Source organism: Mytilus californianus, unplaced genomic scaffold (genome assembly GCF_021869535.1).
Source record: "Mytilus californianus isolate M0D057914Y unplaced genomic scaffold, xbMytCali1.0.p SCAF_3, whole genome shotgun sequence".
In the NCBI taxonomy this organism is placed as follows: domain Eukaryota; kingdom Metazoa; phylum Mollusca; class Bivalvia; order Mytilida; family Mytilidae; genus Mytilus; species Mytilus californianus.
In genome coordinates this window covers 45,934,325-45,946,214 of record NW_026262679.1, presented here as the reverse complement: position 1 = coordinate 45,946,214, position 11,890 = coordinate 45,934,325, and the positions used below count along the sequence as shown (strand labels likewise).

General features: G+C 31.0%; 1 long non-coding RNA gene across 1 annotated transcript; it reads left to right on the top strand.

Annotated features, from left to right (window-relative positions):
* Window positions 1–5,123: 5,123 nt before the first annotated feature.
* Window positions 5,124–9,755, top strand: LOC127734692 (uncharacterized). Its single transcript, XR_007997705.1, has 3 exons — window positions 5,124–5,346; window positions 8,852–9,009; window positions 9,433–9,755. It is a non-coding gene; the product is annotated as an uncharacterized LOC127734692 (long non-coding RNA).
* Window positions 9,756–11,890: the final 2,135 nt, after the last annotated feature.

The following is an 11,890-nucleotide window of genomic DNA, read 5'->3' as shown; positions in this document are numbered from 1 at the left end:
AGCCAAAATTGTAAAAAAAAGAACAACTGGAAAAGTTGTCTTTGTCATTAACGGAGATAGGAAAAGAATTTGTAAATCACAAACAAATAAGTTGAGAGTGTGATGAAATTCCATACTTAATAGATATTAATTTGACCTGTTGATACTATTTGTAATGCTTTTTTGTTATTTAATTTTTACTTATTCAGGGTTATATCTCGTCTATATACCAGCTTTGATAAGTGTTTGGTATGACTATAAATTTTCACTCCTTCGTACTTTGAACAACAAAATAATTTATTTTGTAAAAAATATTTCCGTTCTGCATTTAAACTGTATACCTTACAACAAAATTATTTTCATTTCCCTTTGTATATAATTGTATTTGGCGGCTTTTTGTTCAAGGTTGTTGTTGTTTTTTTTTTAAATTGTTTAACATCTCACAGCGGTATACTACTGTTGCCTTTATTTATTCACCCCTTTTTTTATTGATTTTGTATTTACATTGTATCATAGATCAAATTTATTCATTCAGTGTATGTTCAATTGTGTTAATATGTCTTTTGATTCAGTTAAGCCATTTCAATTGATATTTTATAGTGTGTCTTTCTATGTTGTGATGTTAAACTATTGTTTCAGATAAGGGTGAAGGTTGGTACCTATGAAAACATTTAAACCAGCTGCATTTGTTTGCGCCTGTCCTAAGTCAGGAATCTGATGTTCAGTAGTTGTCGTTTGTTGATGTGGTTCATAAGTGTTTCTTGTTTCTCGTTTTTTATATAGATTAGACCGTTGGTTTTTCCGTTTGAATGGTTTTACACTAGTCATTTTTGGGGCCCTTTATAGCTTGCTGTTCGGTGTGAGCCAAGGCTCTGTGTTGAAGACCGTACTTTGACCTATAATGGTTTACTTTTACAAATTGTGACTTGGATGGAGAGTTGTCTCATTGGCACTTATACCACATCTTCTTATATCTAATTACAAGAAATACGACTTTGAAAGTAAAACAGTGCAGTTTTAGTAAGATACATTCAATTTTTTCATCACATTTATATGTGAAGAACCTTTAGCTAAAACAAAACACATGCAGTTGTATGAAACACCAAATCAGAACAAATGACTGTTAATGTTTTGTTGTTTATACATCGCTACGCAATGCTATGAAAAGAAATTTGTAATTATTCATTTGATTTTGATATTTATCAGTAAAAATTGGATATATCACAAGATATTTTTATTAATTTTTCTAGTTTTTACCTATTATCTCAAAAACAATATTAGACGGGAAGAAACTTTAAACAGTAAAAAAAATCTGCAATGCAAGATATATTTTGACAGATGAGTGATTTAGTCTCTTAGAAGCCCCTTGATTTTAATTCTTGTTATAAATTTTATTCTTACTTATTGGCATACCTGTCAACCTATGAAAATGAAAATGCAGGTCATGACCTGCATTGAAGAAGAAAATCTCAGGTCATAACCCGTACAAACTTTTTATACCCCTGCCATAGCGGAGGGGGCATAAAGTTTAACCCTTGTCCGTCTGTACGTCCGTACGTCTGTACGTCCCAAAATTGGTTTCCGTTCTCTAACTTAAGTTTGCCTCAACCAAATGTTATCAAACTTTACACAATGCTTATTACCACAAAACACAGATCAAGTTTGAATTTTGGTAGCGTCACTTTAACGTTGTGGAGTTATGCCCCTTTATAAATAGTAAAATTGCAAAATTTTTCATTCTGTTCTCTAACTTAAGTTTGCCTCAACCAAATATTATGATACTTATACACAATGCTTATTACCACAATCCACAGATCAAGTTTGAATTTTGGTGGCGTCACTTTTACTGTTCTAGAGTTCTAGCATACCCCTTTACAAATGGAAAAATTGCTAAATTTTTCATTTTTTTTCTAAAAATATCAATGATGTCATTGTTCAAGTAATTTTTAAAATTGGAGTTATCTTCCTTTGTCCATGATTATAGTTGAATCAACTACAATCAATGCTTTATACAATGCAATGTTTAATTTTGCCTTCCACTGATAAAACACAGATCAAGTTGAATTTGGGTAGTGTTACTTTAACAATTATTGAGTTATGCTCCTTTATAAATCGAAAAATTGCAAAATTTTTAGTTTCCATTCTGTAACTTAAGTTTGCCCCAACCAAACATGAAACCTATACACAATACTTATTACCACAAAACTAAGATCAAGTACAAATTTGGGTAGTGTCACTTTAATTGTTCTTGAGTTATGTCCCTTTATAATGTTGTATGCAAGCGGGGGCATCATCTGTGTCCATGGGGACACATTCTCCATTTATTTTTATGTATTTCCACATGTACAAGATGTAGCATGGTGAAATCATTATGAATATAAGTGCACATGACAACAGATAATTACTTTTTAAAAGAGTCATTTACCCTAAGAAATGTAGGTCAAGGTGTGAATTGATGGCTGCTTAACTTCCAGCAGCAAATACTAGGGTATTACATGCTAATTCAGATGCTAACACCATTCTTTGCTCTTACTTCTCAATGCTGCAAGTTGGCAAAGAAGCAGCATCAACCAATTTTATATACATATGTACTTACAAAGTATTATTTAATTTAGATTTGTTGTAGATTTAAAAATCTCCTTGTTTATGCTATCAGAACCATAGGAATCAATGTTCAGTTGGTCAAGACCAATTTTATTTTTTTTTTCAGGCATTTTGAATCCACTTGATAGTCCCCACCACATGAGAGCAGATGACAATTGCCAGTTCGGAGAGGGTGTAGTGTTAGATAAACCTGTGAAGACTGGCAAGGGATCTTTTGCTAATGTTGGTCTTCTAAAGGTAAATCTATTACATATATTATATATTTAAACAGTATGTAAAGAATGGGTCAGAATGAAACTACATGTCATAAAAAATGCTTGGATACAAATTCTGAAACCTTCCTTATATTATCTATGAAACTGAGGATAATATGAATTCAGAAGTCTCAACTATCATTTTCAAGTTTTAAGTTTTCAGTGTTATCAATATTAAATTACATAATTGCCAAAATTGCCATATTTGTTGTTTAATTGAAACTAGTAATATTCAAACAAACATGATATATTGTACTTTTTGTTTCACAAACATGATATATTGTACTTTTTGTTTCAAAGCAGCAGCTGCATAATTAGAACAATACAGTATTTAAAAACTTCAGAAAACTAAAACACTGCCTCAAATGAAAAACATATATCTAATTGATGTTCATCAGTACAGAACATGACTAGATCAATCAGATACACAATTCTCGTTTTATCTAGTGCAAATTTGAGTTGTCTCCCCTTGATTGTTTTTACATAAGCTCCTCTCGAGTCGAACTTCAGTTGAGTTGAAATATTATAACTCTTGCGGTTTCAAGATAACTCCAGTCAACTGTATTTGAGAATTTCATATGTTTATTTCACTTTTTTGTAAATCTACATGTCATAAAAAATGCTTGGATACAATGCACAAATTCTGAAACTTTCCTTATATTATAAATGAAACTGATGATAATATGAATCCAAAAGTCTCAACTATCATTTTCAAGTTTTAAGTTTTCGGTGTTATCAATATTAAATTACATAATTGTCAAAATTGCCATATTTGTTGTATTAAGTTGCAACAACTACAGCAAGATTAGGTTTAAATAATTTGGTTCCAAGATAACACTAATGTTGAGCTTCACCAAAAAAGCCTAGAATTGTATGAATCACACAACAGACAAGTAATGTTGATCATACAAACTGTGTTTATATGTTTACAGAAAGAAGTACAGATAGATAAACATTTACAACCAGGAATAAGAGTTACAGTCAAGTTATCTGACCAAGATCCAGGTAAAATTTATTCCATATTCTAGTTGTTCAATTTCCTTATTAATTCCAAAATATCAACTGCTATCATGTACAACCATCTTTACGACCTACTTTGAGTTTTTATTATAATTTGCAAAGTTCATCACAATTAAGTCCATGAAACAGAACATCTTCTTTTAAATTGAGGATAAGAAATGTTAACTGTTACATAAAATGTAATTTCCAGTTGTTTGTGCTGTATTTAGACCCCTCTACCAAGAAATTTGTTTTACATTCACACGTATAAAAAATGCGGTTTTTATCCAATGCAATCATAGGTTTGAATGTTGTTTTCAATTTAGACTTGTTTATCAAAAGATATATATACAGCTAGTCTTAAAATTCACATATCAGACACTCAACACTATTTGATTAACACCTTAAAAGTTAAAATGAAAAGAAAAATTCGTATCATCATAATCTGGCGCAGTAGCAGTACCCTTTAAGGAAGACATCATTAATCCTAATTTGTTATTCATTAAGCAATGAGTTCATGAAGGATTTTTCAAGTTATTGCCAAAAAATAAATTATAAAAATCTAAGCACTGTATAAAACATCAGTGATTTCCCACACTTTTTTCAAATATACAAAGAACTCATCGTAAAGCTTTTTTAACAGTCATATTTGGTGTTCAACAGTCTCACTGGTCATATGTATTTTATGGTTTGATTTGTAAATCAATATTTGTAACTTCAGTAACAAATTAAAAGGCAAAGACTATTTATTTCTTGAGAAATGATGTGAAAACATTGATGTTGTAGACTGTTTGTATACTGTAAACCAACTTGATTTTGTGGATACTTTCTTTCGAGCCATCTTCACGGTGATTTATGTTCCCTATTTTGTAATTTTCTTGAATTCTTTATAAAAAAGAAGACCTAAGTTTTACATATTGGTTACAATTTATATTTGCGGTTTTTTTTCTACCTGAGAAAGAAGTAACAATTAATTGCTCACAAAAATAAATTATTTTCGTGGATAATTTATTTCACGTTTAGCCCTTTTCAACAGACTTTGCCGCAATTTATTTTTTCAAGTTTTTTTTATTTTCTTGATGAATTTATATTGGGGGAGGCCCAAGTGTCACATTTTTTCTAACGATTTATATTCACTATTTTTTATCTTTTCATGAAAATAAATTGCTTGGGAAAATTAGTTGGTTTACTGTATTCTATTTATAAACAAATGATACATACTAAGCACTCAATGTTTGTATTTTAGGTTGGTTGACTTAATGTCCTGGAATGATTCAAAACCAAGTAAGGGAAAAACACAACAACTTAAGTATGTAAAGAATAAGTTTGGCAGAGCAAGTTTGGTCCTTGGAGGTTACCGTTACAGTGCTAAGACCAAACGAAACAACAGAATTTACTGGCGTTGTACAATTGCATCCTGTAAAGCAACAGTTAACACACATGAGGGTCATTTGGTCAAAGTTGGCACACCACATAACCATCCAGCCTACCAGACAGGGTGGTTCAAAATGTAACTATGCAATGTTTTGTTACTTAATTTTGAATATATACTGTAAATTTAGAAATTAATGTGTGCATTTATTATTGCAAATCCTTGACCTCTGGATAAGATATGATATCCAATTAATGTGATTGCCAAAATTTAATGATGGAACATCATTACTGAAATTATGAATGCTAGTTTTTATTATTGCGAACCAGAAATTGTTGCATTTTTTGCATTGATATAAACATTGCAATAATTTCTGAATTTACAGTAGTGTTTTTTTATATCAACATATAGTGTTTCATTTTTGTCTCGCCTTGACGGAGTCAAAAAGCGAGACATAGGTATGCTGTTTCCGGCGTCGGCAGCATCAACAATGTATTTTTTGTGATGAGGTCTAGTTCATGGTGAACCACTAGTGGTAGGTCAATGATATTTGGTATGCAGTTGTATTAGCATTGGCACATCTCATTACCATGGAGATTATTTGGCCCCGCCCCCTCAGTCAAGGTCTATTGACTTTTAAACTTTGCTTAGTTTACATGTATCAGTTTGTGATTAGGACAGTTTATGGGGAACAACTAGTGGTAGGTCAATGATATTTGGTATGCAATTGTATTAACATTGGCACCACATCTCAGTACCATGGAGATTATTTATCCCTGCTCCCTCAGTCAAGGTCTATTGACTTTGAAACTTTGCTTAGTTTACATGTATTAGTTTGTGATTAGGTCAGTTTATGAGGAACCACTAGTGGTAGGTCAATGATATTTGGTATGCAGTTGTATAAGTATTGGCATATCTCATTTCCATGGAGATTAATTGGCCCTTCCCCCTCATTCATGGCCTATTGACTTTGAAACTTTTGCTTAGTTTTCATGTATTAGTTTGTGATTAGGTCAGTTTAAGGGTAACTGTTAGTGGTAGGTCAATGATAATTGGTATGCAGTTGTATAAGCATTAGCACATCTCATTTCCATAGAGATTATTTGATCCTTACCCCTCAGTCATGGTCTATTGACTTTGAAACTTTTGCTTAGTTTACATGTATTGGTTTGTGATTAGGTCAGTTCAAGATGAACCACTAATGCTAAGTGAATGATATTCGGTATGCAAATGTATTGGCATTTGCAAGTTTCATTTCCATGGAGATTATATAACCCCACCCCCTAATTATGGTTCATTGACTTTGAAACTTTTACATAGTTTACAAGTTAATGTTTGTGTTTAGGTTTGTTTAAAGGGAACGACTTATGAAAAGTCAATGGTATTTGGTTTGCAGTTGTATTAGCATTGGCACATCTCATTTCCATGGAGATTGTTTCGCCCTGTACCTTCAGTCATGGTTCATTGACTTTGAATATTTGCATAACTTACATGTTAAAGTATTGCTATTTTACATTTCATAATAAACCAATTATCTTTGAAAACTGGATTAAGAGTGGTATAATATACTTAAATGACATTCTAGATGACACTATGTCATTATCAGAAAAATATATTTTAAACAATAAAGTGTAAGGTAAACTGGATTGCAGAATTTCATATATTGAAACAAGCTTTTCCACAAAATTGGATTCACATAGTTAAACAAGAAAATTCTGTTCAAAGTACAGTAAATGTCAAGAGAAATAAGATCACATGGAAATATCGTTATTTTGAGACTACATGTTTTTAAAATAAAATGTTATATGATTTGCTAGTGAATAGTAAAAAAGAACCGTCAGTAGGGATAAACAGGTGGCTTAAAATTCTACCAATGCAAGAAGCTCCAAATATGAATTCACTATATAACTTTATTTTTAAATATTTAACTGAAAATAAATTAAAAATATTCAGATGGAAATTACTATAGTTTATTGTACCAACAAAAAAGCTTTTATTACAATGGAAAATAACTAATAATAATATGTGTAATTTTTGTAACATATAAGAAGACTATGATCACTGTTTTTTCAATTGTTCTTATTTGACAAGATTTTGGCAGCAAATTTACGACCTCTTAAAAAGGAGTGATATAGATTTTTTTAATAAAACTAGAACACCTGATATTTGGATACAAAATCACAGACAACAAATATTACTCAATAAATTTTTTAATTACAATACTTAGTTTTTCAATATATAAGTCATACTATGTATCTGAGCAGAAAACAAAAAAACATAGACGTCTACAGAATTTTTGTCAATGAATACACTAAGAGAGTAGACACCAATATTAATGGACATAAGACAATAAGTCCAATGTTACTAACAATTAAAAGGAACATAATCAATGAATAATATTTCTAGTATTGTTATTATAATGTTTTGTAAAGAAAATGTATGTCAATTAATCTAATCAGCTGACTATTCCCTGGGTAGTCAGTGGATCATAACAGGGTACGTCAAGAGAAGCTTGGAATCTTGATGATTTATGTAACAAGCAATATTTGATTAATAAAATTATTATGTTGTTTAAAAAAAAAATGTATTGCTATTTTAATTTCAACATTTGCATTTTCAAAATAACAAATAGGCGAGACATATATCTGTGTTAACAGTTTATTATATAATTTTTAAATTTCCGTTTATTATTTAAGGAATGACTGTAATATTTTTTCTGTCTATGAAGAAATAACATCAAAAATGTGGTGCACACTGAATAACCCGCGTAGCGGGTTATTTTAAGTGTGCACCACATTTTTTATGTTATTTCGAATAGACAGAAAAAATATTACAGTCATTTCTTATAATTTAATTCTAAATTCCATTTTAAACCGGAGCAAATCATGAAAAAACGTTGATGACGTCACAGTCACATGACAAAATTATGTCTATGAGCTGATAAACAAAACAACGTCAGCCAATCAGAAGACGCGTTACATCCAAAATTAAATTATTTAAATATGAAAATGTGGAGATGTGGTATAATTGCCTATGAGGCAACAATATATCACATAAGGACAAGGATGTACACAACTTTTTATCAAAAAATTATCCATTGTTTAAAAAATATTATTTGCAACCTGGCCATTTTTGTTTTTGATGCATATTTTTTATGTCATTGGATAGTTGTCTCATTGAGGTAGATGCATTCTCCTTTTGTTAATGATCAATGATGTACAACTTTTCACTCATTTATATAATTTCAAATGATTTGATGAGCGAAGTTCATAAGGTTTTGTTTCATTAGTTGTTTTTATTACATTGTTTTAGTTTTTTTACATTTCAATAGTTATTTTTTACATTGTAATAGTTTTACTTTGTATAGTTTTACATTGTAATAGTTTTACATGCAATAGTTTTACTTTGTAATAGTTTTACATTGTAATTATAAGTTTTACATTGTAATAATTTTAGTTGCAATAGTTTTACTTTGTAATAGTTTTACATTGTAAAAAGTTTTATTTTTTGTTTACATTGTTACAATAATAGTTTTACATTGTAATAATTTTTTTTGAGTTAAATAGGTTTTTTTTACATTGTAATCCTTTTTTTTTTACATTATATTATTAAAAATAAATTTTTCATTACTTGTATCTTGCAGCAATGAACCACCAGAACTGTCCTGTGACAGTCAGCAAAGTGAAAATAAATCTATGTCAGAAGAATATATAACAGCGGGTCAAGAGACTCAAGATGAAAGTGTTCCACTTCACTTGGAATGTGAGGAAGTGTTTTCAGTAGACAGTGATGACAAACAAGGTACAACAGGTTTGAGATCATGAGTTTGATATATCATTAAGAATCTCAAATTTGATCTATTGAGGTCTATCCCTCTGGATCTTATGGTGTGTTTAGCTTTTAAAAAATGGCTGAAACCAATTTAAACTTCTCTTGGCAACAATAATCCTTGTGTTCAGTTGTAAAATTGTATCAACATGGCATATGTTTTTATGTTTTTGCTTTCGCCTAAGATGCATCGGTAGATTGGGACAAAACAGATTGGTCTTACAAATTGAAGTTTTTGCTGATCATAAAACACAGTTCAACACACATGTTTTTTTTAATGTAAGATGCCTGTACCAAGTCAGGACTTTAGCAGGCATATTTTCTCCAATTACAATTTATGGCAAATGTTGGCATATTTTTATGACAATTTTGTATTTCTACAGAATTCTGTTTCAGATCAATTTGTAAGTTCAAATTCAAACTGTGATGACAACAGCATTGATACTCAAAAGAATAGTACATCCTCTAGATCACATGACAAAAAACCAATGGTAAATGTGGACAACTCAATATCTCGATCATGTGACCTTGACAACTCAGATCATCGTCCAGATTATATGACAAGAAACCAGAAGGGAACGTTTCAAGACTGGATACTCACATGGACAACTTATTGTCTAGATCACATGACAGATCACATGATTTGGAAAACTCATCACCATCCAGATCACTTGACTTGGATAACTTGGAGTCATCTAGATCAAATGACAATACATCAGAGGTAAGTTACAATAATTAGACTTGATGATCACATGAATAAGTCATCAGCTCGATCACATGACAGATCACATGAACTGGATGACTCATCATCGTCAAGATTAAATGACAAGAAATCAGTGGTAAGTGCATTCACATTAATGACTCATCAGCTCAATCACATGACAGTTCTCATGTTCTGGAAGACTTATCGTCTAGATCACATGACAGATCTCATGACCTGGATCACTCATCATCTAGATCACATGACCTGAATAACTCATCATCTATATCGCATGACAGGTCACATGACCTGGATAACTCATCATCACCTAGATAATATGATAAGAAACTTGCAGGGAATATGCTTAGAATTGATTCGCACATGACTTTTTCAGTATCTAGATCACAAAAACAAGGAATTAGCGGTAATCATGTTACACTTTGAAGGTCATTCATGCTTGACTTGTGTTTCTCAAATCAGATAATTTTTATCATCAAGGACATACTAAATATCTTAAAATGGAAATATAGTGTGTTTTCTGAAAGTAAAATAATTTGATTCATAACATACCAAAAATGAAAACTATAATTTAAATCAGGATTTAAGATGATTTTTGGAGACTCTGCAGATATGCACAAATTATCATTAGGTCATACAAAAGATGTTTTGACATTAATTTCAAGTTAGCTATCATAAGCATCCTATGGAACAGCTATGTTACATATAAAGCTATTACACTCTGTATTTCCAGCATTGTGAGCTCAATATTTATATTTGTTGTATTTTTCTTTTTGTAAGTTAATGGAATCACCTGGAAAGGAAGAAGAAGTACAACAGACGCCAGAACTCTACTCTTCAGTCAATGAGGAACAAATATTGCAGGTACAGTGGCAATGTCATCTGCATACCAGCCAGCTTTTGAAAATCGCCATGGGGGTTTTTGTGTGCAACAACATTTTTAAGGGTTACAATTTTTGTGTCGTTTTTGTATGTCTGTGTTTTACTCTAGAAATGTGTAATTTTTCTTCTTTTTTCATATGGAATACTGATGATGAGCTAATAAGCCTTTTTCTTCTTTTTTCATATGGTATACTGATGATGAGCTAATAAGCCCTTTTCTTCTTTTTTCATATGGTATACTGATGATGATTCTTGTACTCATCCTAATGTGTACAAAAGATAGTACATTAAGTTAGATTAATTACCATCAAAATCTTTTCTTGTCTAGTTATAACTGACTTTTCCATATATAAATATGGACAAAGGACATTTATCTGAATTTCCTCGTGAAAAATAAAGGACAAGATTTTTAATAATTTGAAAATTTGATAACAATAATTATGACTATGTATGGACCAGTTACAATAAGTGTAATGTCCAAATAAGCTACTATTTATTATGTTTATGGTAGCACTGCTCTCTTCAGCTCAAATTTTATCAAAGAAAACACACTTCATTGACTTGTATTAAACTTGGTTCATATTTCAATAATCTGATTTTATTAACTCAAAGATATGAAAACGTCTTATGAATAGTTCTTTTGTGTTACTGAATATGCTTGCTTGACCGTCTTGAGTTGCTCATTATTTGGTTGTACAAAGAAGTTACCGACAGACTTGGTAGTGTTCTGAGCTGTGAAGAACTTCTGATGAAGTTGAACAGTCCTTGCCTGCTTTACAAGGCATGTGTTATCCCTATTGTAAAATTTGTCAACCAGCCTCTCAATTGATCAACGCTTTACTATGTAGGCGACTTAAGAACTTTCTTGCAAATTATAATTCAACAACCATTATCATAATTTTGACAATTTTGACAAACAGACAAAGGAATACAACTCAAAACTTCCAAACGAGTTTCATTCTGTGGTTTTTTAAAATACGTACACCAATTAATCAGGAGATGAAAACGTAATCACAGAAAAAATCCAAATGTGATTTGCTATTTGTTGCTGATCTTAATTGTCTCCCTTGGGAAAAGTTAAAAACCGGGAATGAACAAATTTTTCCTGTAGGTTTTTAAAAAATTTTGTTAAAGGACTTTTTTCACAATCACGATCGTGCAATCCTGACAAGGGGTCAAAGTTGTGTAGTTCATGCCAAAATCATGAAAGTTGGCAGGTACTATGCATCTGGTAAATAAACACAAGGTACTGTA